A 12,842-nucleotide genomic window follows, 5' to 3' on the forward strand; every position below is an offset into this window, starting at 1 on the left:
TGCTGAACAAAATCCATTGAGAAATTGACCTTTTTGTGCCCCTCTTATAGCATGTTGTAAGGGTGTATAAAACATTTGGTAAAAAGAGACCCTGTTGAATTTAATCTGGTGACATTATACAAGCAATTACTTGTACTCACATAGGTAAATCCCAAATCTTGAGTACATGATGCCTGAAAGCACAATATATCTTTTGCAGGCATCACTTGGATTGGTTTTCTATACTTTGGTAATGATCAGGTTATTAATTGAAACAGTTAAGGCAGGGTGTGGTGGCTCACGCCTGTAATCCCAGAACTTTGGGAAACCAAGGCTGGCAGATCACTTGAGGCCAGGAGGTTCAAGACAAGCCTGGCCAGCATAGCAAAACCCTGTCTCTACAAAAAATTCAAAAATCAGCTGGATGCGGTGGTGCACGCCTGTAGTCCCAGCTACGTGGGTGGCTGAGGCAGGAGAATCCCTTGAACCTGGCAGGTGGAGGCTGCAGTGAGCCAAGATCAGGCCACTGCACTCCAACCTTGGCAACAGAGTGAGACTGTCTCAAAAAAAGAAAAAAAAAAAAGGAAAAGTTAAAGTGTTCCTTTTAGTGAGTGCAGGAAAGCAAGTAGCAGTGGTGTTCAGAATATCAAGGATAGCTTTCCATCCTTCCCTTGGAATTTTGGGGTGACTCTCATTGGGAACACGGAGAGGCACTGGCATTAGTGGAATTGTTTCCTTATATTTTTTTGGCAATAAACAACAAACCCAATAACCCACAAACTCTGGTTCTGTGCTACAGCATACGCTCAAGCTAAAGGCATCCACTGGTTATGGTCCCATGGATTTTTCTGTAGGGAAAAAGAAAGAATTAGGGCAACAGGAAATGAGGAGAAAAGAAAAAAATGTAAGGCTTTCATGATGATACAGAAGTCTTCATCTGTGATCTTGGGAAAGCTGTCCACAACTAGAATGTCATCTGCTCTGGAGATTTTTCCTTAGACAGCTTTACCTTAAAGTCTCTAGCAGATGTACAGTTCCAGGAGTCTGAAGAGGTTCTTCTGAGTTGTGAGGTGTGGACCCAAGTTTCAAGGCCCTGAAGCTTCACTGCAGTGTAGGTGTTGAGAAGAACTCGGCACAGTCCCTTCCAAAGAGTTGTCAAGAGCAGCCTTCCTCTGATGTCATTTCCAGAAGACACAATCTCCAGGTTGTAGACTGTGGAAGGTTTGATTATCCTCAATTGGTGGATCTTGAAAAGCTTCCTTTATCTGGTGAAAGCACACTTGGTATAATGGCCTTGCAGTACTTACTTATATCAGAATTTCAGAGAGAGAAAGATGCAAGAGGTTTTACTACTGGGGCATAGGCCTTCTAGTGACTATTTCATAAGGGATCCACTTCTGTTTTTTAGTGAGTGGATCTGACTGCCATTAAATCCAATGATAGTACCTTTGGCCAAGGCAACCCAACTGATTCAGTTAACTTTGCCAATTTCAGTTTTAATATGTCATTTGTTTTTTCAACCTTTTCAGAAGACTGAGTGTGACAGGGATAATGGTAGTACCATTGTGTCCATAATACCTTGTTTAACTGCTTTATAACTTGCCTAATAAAATGAATTCCCCCATTGCTGGGGATTTTTCCAGGGATGCTCCATAAAGAAAACACATTTTCTAATATTTTCTTAGCTACTGTCACAGCATCAGCTTTCCTACACAGGAAGGCCTCTATCCAACCAGAAAACATGGAAACTATTACAAGAACATACTGAGACCCACATTGAAGGTGGCAACTGAATGAAGTCCATGTATAATTGTTCAAATGGTCCATTAGGTGTTGAAAATACAATACACCGCCTGAATCTTTCATTTTTCCAGGACTATGGGTTTGACTAGCCAACATTGGTTATAAAATATTCTAGCAGGCTGGGTGCAGTGGCTCATACCTGTAATCCCAGCACTTTGGGAGGCCGAGGCAGGTGGATCATGAGGTCAGGAGATCGAGACCATCCTGGCTAACATGGTGAAACCCCATATCTACTAAAAATAAAAAAAATTAGCCAGGTGTGGTGGCACATACCTGTAGTCCCAGCTACTCGGGAGACTGAGGCAGGAGAATCACTTGAACCAGGAAGGTGGAGGGTGCAGTGAGCCGCGATCGCACCACTGCACTCCACCCTGGGTGACAGAGTGAGACCCCATCTCAAAAAATATATATATATTCTAGCAATTTTTGGAACAGTCATCCCACAAGTATTTTTTCACAACTTGGATGAATTTTTCTGTTCCATGATGAGTTGTGGAGTACAAAGCTTTTGACAATGGAAGCTTCAAAGACTCGGGAAAGACCAGGCAGCCATCTAGGCCCTCTGCAAGTTTGCACTTAACATTGAATTTATATCCTTTTAGATACCAGTTTTGTTTTTCCAAATGAGGTGCACTGCATTGTTTATTAAATAGGTCATTGTAAGGTAGTTGGCTTGGATTAATTTTACGAAGTTCGTTCATGTTGCATATCTTAACAGTTTCAGTACTAGCTGATTTAGCATAAATATCTGCTAAGCATTCCCTTGATATTCAGGTTCAGTTCTGTGGTATGAGCTTCGATCAATAACAGCAATCTAGGAGTTTATCTAATTGGAGTCCTTTTTCGATGGTGATCCCACTAGAAGTGAGAAACCCTTAGAGTTTCCCTATCATGCCAAAATCATGTACTACTCCTAAAGCGTATCTACTATCTGTCTAAATACTTACTGGTTTGTCTTTAGCTATATGACAAGCTCGGGTGAGGGCAAAAATCTTCGAGGGTTAAGCTGACTTATAGAGCTTAGACTAATAGAGCTGACTAATAGAGGAAGGGGTCCCTTCTTTATTAACTCATTTTGGTAACAGCATATCCTAGCTGATATTTTCCTTCTGAGCTTTTGGCATAGGACCCATCAACAAAAGTATTAACTCAGGATTGTCCAATGGACTAACTTGTAAATCAACATGAGGGGCCACTATTTCTGATGCTACACTTATGCAATTGTGGTCTTCACCATCATCAGGCAGCAGTAATACAGGGGCATGGTTAAGTAAATTGCAGTGTTTTAGATAGAGATTAGAGGGAGACAGAGTATTTCATAAGATGTTAGTCTACTTACTAAAAAATGCTGGGTTTGGGTGGAATTTAGCATGTGGGACTTCCATATTAAGTTCATTTCCTAAAACCACATCAGCTGAAGCTTCTTTCAGCCTGGTTGCTGCTGCTACTGCTTTTAAACAGTTAGGATATACCTTAGCTACTGGGTCTAATTGCAGGCTATAATATGCAATGGGCCTATGTTTCTCCCCATGTTCCTGGGTAAGAACTCCTAAATGCCTGATTATTACTTTCATGAGCCAATTAGGTAAACAGTTTAGTGCAATTTGGAAGTCCTAAAGCTGGAGGCTGTTATAAGGCCAATTTTATTTAGCTAAAAGCTTGCTCATGACTATAATCCCAAGGTAAAGGCTCTGGTACAGCATTTTTTAGTGAGCTCATACAACGGTGAGGCTATTAAGGAAAAATTCAGAACCCAGGAATTTTATATCCTGCAAGTGTAAGAATATATCCTGCAAGTCCAAGAAAATATCCTGCAAGTCCAAGAAAATATCCTGCAAGTCCAAGAAAACCTCTTAATTATCTTTTGGTTGCAGGCCAAGGAAAATTTTGAAGAGTTTTTAACTTTTTAGGTGAGAGGGAAACACCATCAAATAATGTCCCAAATAATGGACTTTTTCCCCTTGAAAACTGAAGTTTTTCTACTGAAGCTTTGTGACCTTGATGTGTGAGTTGTGTAAAAGGTAAACTGAGTCCATTTCAGAGTACTCTTTAGTGGGAGAGCATACAGTAAGTCATCCACGTACTGAATGAGAGTAGAATTTTGAGGAAACTATAATGTCATTAAGTCCTGATGCAATGCCTGGGAAAACACAAAGAGGCTTCGGTAAACCCTTGCAGCATCACGATCTGGGGGTACTGTTGACTTTTCCAAGTGAAGGCAAATAAGCATAGACTCTCCTTATAAACTGGATTGTAAAAAAAGGCTGAGCAGAGATCTAATATTGTGAACCACTTAAGAATCAGCATGTATCTTGGATAATAAAGTATTAGGATTTGGAACTATACGAAACCTTGCTACTACAATTTTGTTAACTGCCCATAAATCTTGAACAAATCTTCAACCTCATCCATTTGGTTTATTTTAACCAGTAGGATTGGAGGGTTATAAGGGCTGGTGCATAGAATTATAAGTCCCTGTTTAATGAAATCTTCTACAATTGGCAAGAGCCCTTGAATTGCTTCTAGTTTTAGTGGATATTGGGTACTTTAGGCAAAAGTTTAGAGTGGTCTATTTGGACGTTAATAGGTGCCACACTTTAAATTCTTCCTGTATCAGTTGAGGAAGAGGCCCATAAATATTTAGGTATTTTTGGAAGATCAGGCATTACAGGCCTGAGTTTCGATCCTATTAATATCTGCCTATAGAGAACATAACAATTCTGGTTCAGGAGAATCAGGAAACTGATTCTTATTCCAAGGAAAATTTTACGCCCTCCCCACTTTTTAAAATTTTTTATTTTAAAAAATTTCAATAGTTTTGGGAGTACAGGTGGTTTTTGGTTACATGGACAAGTTCTTTACTGCTGATTTCTGAGATTTTAGTGTGCCCATTTCCCAAGCAGTGTACAATGTACCCAATATGTAGTCTTCTATGCCATTTCAGCTTTGAAAGTAAATCTCCCCCTAGCAAATTTACTGGAGCACTATCACATAGTAAAACAGTGTGATTTTTTGAAAAATGCCCCAAAGTCAATTGGACGGGTTCAGATATGGGAACCTCTTGAATTTGATTTGAAATCCCAACCACAGAAATAGCCTTTTTAACTCTGAGGGATCTGTTGGCTTATGAAAGTGTGTTTTATGGTAGTGGCAGATAAGGTAGCTCCGGTATCCACCAAGACTATACATGAGTCCCCAGTTACTGTAACCTCTGTTTCTCCATATTCTTTTAAGGGTATTATGAGGAGCAATATACTGGCAAATCCCTCAGAGCCGCTTCAACACTGATTATCTTCAGGAGAGCCAAGGTCTCTTGTGCTCCCTCTAGTGGTGAAACAGGCTGGCCTAAAGGGAGGGTCATTGGTGGGCTGGTATAAAAGGGCACAATCCCTATTCCACTGTCCTGGTTGTTTGCAATAAGGCAGACATCTTAGGGTGAAGAATTTCTTGGTCTAATACCTCTTGGTTGTGATTTAAAATGAGAATGAAAAGATCCCTTTGGTCTTGGCCCCTGTAACTGTTGTAATTGAAGAGTCATAAGCTTGTTAGCCTTTTGGGTTTTTTCTTGCTCTACAGTCCTCTCAAAATGTGCAGCTAAAGCCACCAATTCAGTCATGGCTGTAACTTCCCATCCGAGTTTATGTTTTCTAATTAAATTTCTAAGTTCAGGATGAAGTCCATTTATAAATAGAGTAGTTAATACCATTTCAGTCCCTGCAGGAAATACTCCTTGTTAGTACTTTAAGCCCAGAATGTTTCACATTATTTCTAAGCAAGTTCTGTAATCTGACACTGGTTCATTCTTTTTTTTTTTTTTTTTTTTGGTTTACAAGATTGTATGATGTACCAATCAACTTTTGTGGAAAAAATTTAGTATTTGAATTTAAAAGATTTTCAGCAATTTTTTTTCCTTTTTTTTTTTTTTTTTTGAGACAGGGTCTTGCTCTGCTATCCAGGCTGGAGTGCAGTGGCACAGTCATGGCTCACAGTAGCCTCAAGCTCCGAGGCTCAGGTGATCCTCCCACTTCAGCCTCATAAGTAGCTGGGTCTACAGGCGTGTGCCATCATGCCCAGCTAACTATCTGTATTTTTCGTATAGACAGGCTTTTGCCATGTTGCCCAGGCTGGGATTTTCAGCAATATTTCTAGCTCCTGTTGGGCCTTCTCATGAGGAGGCTTTGTGTGTGTGTGGGGGGGGGGGGGGCGGGGGGGGTCTTTAATATCTTTCTCAGGTTTCTTCCATTCTGCTGCTGCCATCCATTTTTGAGCTTCACCAGGCCTCCATATCATATGAATAAATTGTCATATGAACCTTTGTCAGGGAGTCCTGGATCATAGTCTCCTATGAGGAGTCTAAACTCCTTAGTCAAGTTTTGAGGATTTTCTCTTAGATCAGGGAAGTCTTCTAAAATAGCTCTAAACTCAGTTTTAGACCATGGAGTGAAAGTGGTTATAGCAGGCAGGCCTGGATAATCAGAAGGTCTTCCTTTGTGAGGCGTACATCTAATTCCTCCTTTTTCATCATCTTCAGAGTGAAAGGATGATTTAGCAAAAAGGTTAGTAGACTCAGAGTACGTAGGTAGAGATGGATAAAGAGAAGAATCAGTTGGGGTTAGTTCAGTCAGAGTACAGTTCTCTTTCATCATGTCCTTAGCCTGTTGCTTAAACTGTTCATTTGCTTTTGCAAAGAATCTTTTAAGGAGGGAATTTTTCATTCGTTTAGTCTTTTAGAGGCTTCCATGTACCAATGAAAGACTATATACCAATGTTTTTGTGGGGTTTTGATCCCCCTTTTTCTAATATGCTTTGCAAATAAACAATTTTATACAAATTAAAACTTCCCCATTGTGGCCATCTTTTCTCTAGTAAGGTTAATCTGTTTTTCTAAAGATGCACACATTCTGGGCCTAAAATTTTATATACAAAATTAGATGGAGTCCTAGAAGGTAGATTCCTAGAATCCTTGGATTGAGACAAACCCATTATCAAAAAAAAAAAAAGTGCCTAGTAGAGGTCTGAGGCTCTAACAGAACCCAATCCAGTTAACTGATTCTAATTTGATCCTGAACCCAGTCCACTTAAATATTGCTCAAATAAACTTGGAGAGCTCCAATTAGAACACAAATTAGCGGAAATCTGAATCCAAGAGAAAACCCATCTACAACCTCCAGTTACAATCAAGAGAGCAGTGAGCACAACTGGCCTGGTCACCTGGTGTTCCTGGAGGTCACCAGAGTTTTACTTCAAATTGCACTTCCAACACCAGATCAGGTAAAAGAAAAACCTTAGACAAACTAAATTTAACAGAATTTAATTGAGGAGAAAAAAAAAAAGACAATTCACAAATCAGGCAGTCCCTAGAATCACAGCAGATTCAGAGCAACACCAGAGATGCTATGTGGTTGGAAAAAACTGATGAATAGAAAAAGGAAAGTGACATGCAGAAAACCGAAGTGAGGTACAGAAATAGCCAAATTGGTTACAGCATGGTGTTTGCCTTATTTGAACATGGTTTGAACAATAGGCTGCCTGTGAGTACTGAAGTATGGCTGCTGAGATTGGCTGAGGCTCAGTTATTGCTACAGAAGCATCCTTCTAAGTTAGGTTTTCAGTTGGCCTACCTACAAAGTTAGGTTATGGTTCATCCTTAAGGACTCAAGTATAGGAGTGAGGAGGCTTTCTCAGGCCAGATTTTAGTTTGATTTAATAGTTCCAAATTTAAGTCAGTCCTTTGCTCCAATATCTGATCATAGGCTATTAGAAGCAGCCAGGCCATTTCTTGAATGCTTTGCTGCTTAGACATTTCTTCTACCAGATACCCTAAGTCATTACTCTTAAGTTCAGCCTTCCACAAAGCCCTAGGACATAGATACAATGCAGCCAAGCTCTTTGCTAGGGCATAACAAGGGTGATCTTTGCTCCAGTTCCCCATAACTTCCTCATTTCCATCTGAGACCTCATCAGGCTGGCCTTTACTGTACATATTTCTGTCCACATTTTGGTTACAACGACATTACAAATCTCTAAGAAGGTCCAAACCTTTTCTCATCTGTCTTCTGGGCCCTCCAGACTCTTCCAACCGCTGCCTCATACCCAGTTCCAAAGCCACTTCCACATTTTCGGATATCTTTATAGCAATGCCCTACACCTCCGTACCAACTTTCTGTGATAGTCTATTTTGCATTGCTATAAAGAAATATCTGAGACTGGGTAATTTATAATGTAAAGAGGTTTATTTGACTCACAGTTTTTCAGGCTGTACAAGAATCACACTGCTGGCATGTGCCTCTGGTGAGGGTCTCAGGAAGTTTTACTCATGGGGAAGGGTGAAGGGGGAGCAGTTGTGTCACATGGCAAGAGAGGGAACCAGAGAGATGCCAGGCTTTTTTAAACAACCAGCTCTCACATGAACTAATAGAGCAATCAATCATAGGGAGGGCACCAAACCATTCAGGAGGGATCCAGTTCTTATGATCTAAACACCTCCTACTAGGTCCAACCTCTAACACTGGGGGTCACATTTCAACATGAGATTTGAAGACAAATATCCAGACTATATCCACCTTCTAGAGGGGACAGGGCTTCTGCTCCTGGAAATTCAGACCCAGGAATAGGACTTGGCATTCTTCTGCTCCATCTTATGCCCACTCCCCAGCCACACAGAGCTACTTCTACTTCTTCAATACCTGAAGCTCTCTTTCTGCTTGAGACCTTGGGGCATGCTGTTCCTTTTGCCTGGAACATTCTTATCCCCACCCCATCCCCTTGTTAGTTCAGTGACTCCCTAACTTCTGAGCCAGGAGGAAGCACTTCATCCTGTTTCTTTTTTCCCCCCTGGCAGTTATTGTAATTTAGTCCTTTGCTACTCAAAGTGTGATCCGCAGACCAGTGCAGCAGCCTTGCCTAGAAGTGTATTAAAAATAAGTGTGGGGTCGGCCAGGCACGGTGGCTCACGCCTGTAATCCCACCACTTTGTGAGGCCGAGGCAGGCGGATCACCTGAGGTCCGGAGCTGGAGACCGGCCTGACCAACATGGAGAAACCCCATCTCTACTAAAAATACAAAATTAGCCAGGTGTGGTGGCGCATGCCTGTAATCCCAGCTACTCTGGAGGCTGAGGCAGGAGAATGGCTTGAATCCGGGAGGCGGAGGTTGCTGTGAGCCGAGATTGCACCTCTGCACTCCAGCCTGGGCAACGAGAGTGAAACTCCGTCTCAAAAAAAAAAAAAAAAAAAAAAAAAGTGTGGGGTCTATGGCCATACCACCCTGAACACACCCAATCTTGTCTGATCTAGAAAAATAAGTGTGGGTACGACGTTTATTATACCCGTAAGATTAACATTAGCAAAACAGTATGAATCTTGCACAGCTTCTTCCTAAATGCAACACAGTAGCCACCCTCCCATGAGGCAGAGAAATTCAGGTGTGTCCTCTGCTGGTCGACACTCCCATTGCCTGGGCATCATTGGGCAGTGCTGATTTGCTGATGGCCAGGGAGAGAAGAGGGACCAGCTGCCCTGACTGGTGCTCATCTTCCTTGGACCAAGTCTACACTCACTGCCAAGGGAGTTACAAGCACTTCTTTCCTGAAGGACTCAGATAGGGAGCCTAAAGCTGTAGGAGGGAATGCGTTTGTGAATTGTTTGTGTTTGTGAATTGGGGGAGGGTATTATTGGGGCAAGATAGTGGGCTCGTGGTAACAAGAAGTTAAACCGGAACTTCACACTGAGGCACTGGATATAATAGGTAAGAAATTCTGCTGTGAGATCTGACACCAAAATGAGGAAATGCCAAAGGAGGCTGTCAAGAACAGTTTGGGGTTGCCAGGGTTTGAGGGGAAGGGGATGTGAGGAGTGACGGTTCCATGACGACAGGTTTCCTTCCTGGGTAATGAAAATATTTTGGGGCTTGATATGGGTGTTGCTTGCAGAACACTGTGAATGTACCAAATGGCAGGGAACTGTATACTTGAAAATGGCTAACTGTATGTTATGTAAATTTTGTCTTCATGTATTGGGAAAAAAGAAGAGTTTAGGTGGCTCTAAAACTCACAAGGAGTATAAGAAGGGTTAGAGAAGACATTGAGGGATTTTTTTATGGGGAGAGTTGCTGCTGTGCTGAATCTGCCCTCACCTAGCTCCAGCCAAGGGGCCGATGGGCGGTGCCACTGTGACCTCCAGACAGCTTCTTGGCCAAGGTGACTCCAAGTCCTTCTCTGCCAGGGAGCACCAGGACTGATGTTGACACTTGCCAGAGGAATCTGAAAGTCAAAGTCCACACCTATTGGCCTGGAACTCTGGCTGAGGTAGAATGTTGCTGGGTGTGTGTGTGTGTGTGTGTGACAGAGAGAGAGACAGAGAGACAGAGAAGGCAGGGGGAGAGAAAGAGAGAGGAGATGGTGGGGGAGAGAGAGAGACAGAGAGGGAGAGGAAACAGAGAGTGGGGAAGAGGAGGGTAGAGAGATAGTGAAAGGAAAAGAAAGGAATGACAGAGAGGGAGAGGGAGTGATTGCTTTGCCTGAACTGGGGCTGTTGGCGGTGGCAGTGGATGAGGCCAGCCCTTGGGAATGTAGGGGCTTCCAGGGAATGGCAAATGCAGATTTGTGATGTGTACAGGGAACTCTATGGGCAAGCATAGGGTAGGAGACTGATAGTTTTCCAGAAAGTAGGAAGGAGGGATGGCATGTTCTAAGATAATTTTAGAGGTCAATGACTTGGACCCATTAGTGAGAAAATCTAGACTGTTAATTCCAAACTTCCTTTCACCTCTCTTCAGCTAATAAGTAATTTGTTCAATTTGAAGGATGGTATTTTATTCTGAACCTGGTAAAATTGTAATGACATTCAGATTTCCTTTTACATATTGCTTACTGGTTAAATTAGAATTTTTTTTTGCTTCATTTTTGTTTTACATGTGTGCACATGTGAAGATGTGCGTACATGCAGGGAAAGTCAGCCAGCCTGAGACAATCTCCCCTTCCTTTTTTTCCCCCTAGTTTTTATTATGGTAAAATATATATAACATACAACCATTTTAACGTGTACAGTTCAGCGGTACTAATTATGTTCACAATGGTGTGTAACTGTCGCCACAATCTATTTCCAGAAGTTTTTCATCATTTCAAACAGAAACTCTGTACCCACTAGGCAAGAACTCCTTGTCTTCTCCTCCAGCCCCTGGAAAGCCCTGTTCTACATTCTGTCTCTATGAACTTGCCTATTCTGACAATTTCATATAAGTGAAACTATACAATATTTGTCCTACTGTGTCTGGTTTTCCTTTCCCAGAAAATCCCCCCACCTGACTCAAGGCACAGATTAGAAAATCTTCCCAAGCCTTGAGTCTCCCCCTGCAGGCGGTGTCCTTACATGCTTTGGGTGCTGCTTCCCGACATCACCGGGATCCCTGGGTGTTTCTCTCCTTTCCCTGGCAGCCTTTCTTTCACCCACAAGGCACCGGGAAGCCTTTGTGCTACTGTTCCTCCTGTGTGTGTCCTTGATAAAGTACAGAATGGACCAATAAATTTAAATTTATCACAAAGAGTGGGCAATTTTTAGCATGGGACAGAATCAAACATTAAAAATCATTTATCTGAAATTCAAATTTAATTGGGCATCCTGTATTTGTGTTTGCCTCATCTGGCAGCCCTACCATGGACACTTCTCTAAATTCCAGACTCAAGTCCAGTCCACAGGTTGTCCACCCTTCTCAGAAGTCCAGGGATAAGGGATATGGACCAATCTCTAAAGAAAAACCTCCATTTCAGGAGGAGTTATGCTACAGGTGCCTGTGACTCCAGGTCTAGATGCTGGCTTTCACCACTTGACAGGGATTCCCTGCAATGGGAGAGGTTCAGTGGCCTGGGGCTGACTCACGTCTGACAAACCCTGAGTGTGGGTTTCAGGGCCTAGCTAGGCTGTGGCCATGAGGTGATCCTGCACTCTTAAGAGTTCACCCCAGCATAGGATGCATAAGTGTTTCCTGAGGACAAGATTTGGGACATGCAAGAGGCTGGCACTGGGCCAAGAAGACTCTGAGTCTCAGTGGAGTGACTGCTAGAAACCAGGTTTGGGGAGGAGGAGGAGGAGGACCAGAAGCTGGAGGAAAGCCTATTGCTTGCATTGCTGGAGTTATGATCCAATATTCCAGAGGGAGGCCTCAGAAGAAGCCGTGAAAACACCTAAGAAAGTCAGCTTGAGACAATGAACTGCCAGGGTGAGAGGGCAGGACGACAAGCTGTGGTCCCCATCCCTACCACATAGACACACACACACAGATGGGTCAGACACCTCCCTGTGCTGCTGAGGAGGAGAGCCCTGTCAGGCAGGGACAGACGGGACTATGCTCCCCTAGGTGGTGCAGAGAGGCCTGGCAGGGGAAGAGAGAAGATTTTAAGTGGAACTCAAGTTGGGAGTTTCGATTATTACACTTTTACTTATTGAGTGGAGACTGGGCTTTCAGTGAAAAGTCAGCTTGGTAGAATGTGTAATCCCCTAACAGTGATCAGAACAGTCGAGGCATTACCTGAGTTCTCATCTCCAGTATAAGGAAGAAACTCCTCAACTAAGCAGGCTTACAAAAGGCAGTGAGAGACAAGTGCAGTTGGGTGCTGATATTCACAGCAGCATTGTTCATAAGACCCACACATTATATGTAGTTATAAATCTGTTTAACAACTGCTTACTGTAAGATTAGAACATATTTGATATAATAAAACATCTCACATAAATTATGGTGCATAATAAAATGAATACCCCTGAACCCAGCACCTGAATGAACTAGAAAGGTCACTACATTTGACAATACTTTCAAAGCTAAGTGTCTCTTCTCCAATCCTAGCTCCCACTATTTTGAGTTAAAAAAAAATCCATCTCTCTATCTATCATCTATCCATCTATGTTTGATCCTAAAATGACATGGGTCCCTAGGTGTCCATGCACAACATGTTTACCTTGGCTTGCTTTTGAACCTCATGATGAAAGTATCATACAATATATTTTCTGTAGTTCTTTTTCCTACTCAACATCATCTCGAAGACTAACTTTGATGTTCTTTAATTT

General features: G+C 42.3%; 1 protein-coding gene across 1 annotated transcript in view; it reads right to left on the minus strand.

Annotated features, from left to right (window-relative positions):
• Positions 1-727: 727 nt before the first annotated feature.
• Positions 728-12,842, minus strand: part of ALMS1 (ALMS1 centrosome and basal body associated protein) — a 259,158-nt gene continuing 247,043 nt past the window's right edge. The window contains exon 26 of the transcript XR_008546450.2: positions 728-1,244. The gene's annotated coding sequence lies outside the window, so the exon portion shown is untranslated. The remainder of the gene's footprint in view (positions 1,245-12,842) is intronic.

The sequence above is a fragment of the Pan troglodytes genome, chromosome 12 (assembly GCF_028858775.2).
Source record: "Pan troglodytes isolate AG18354 chromosome 12, NHGRI_mPanTro3-v2.0_pri, whole genome shotgun sequence".
Taxonomy (NCBI): domain Eukaryota; kingdom Metazoa; phylum Chordata; class Mammalia; order Primates; family Hominidae; genus Pan; species Pan troglodytes.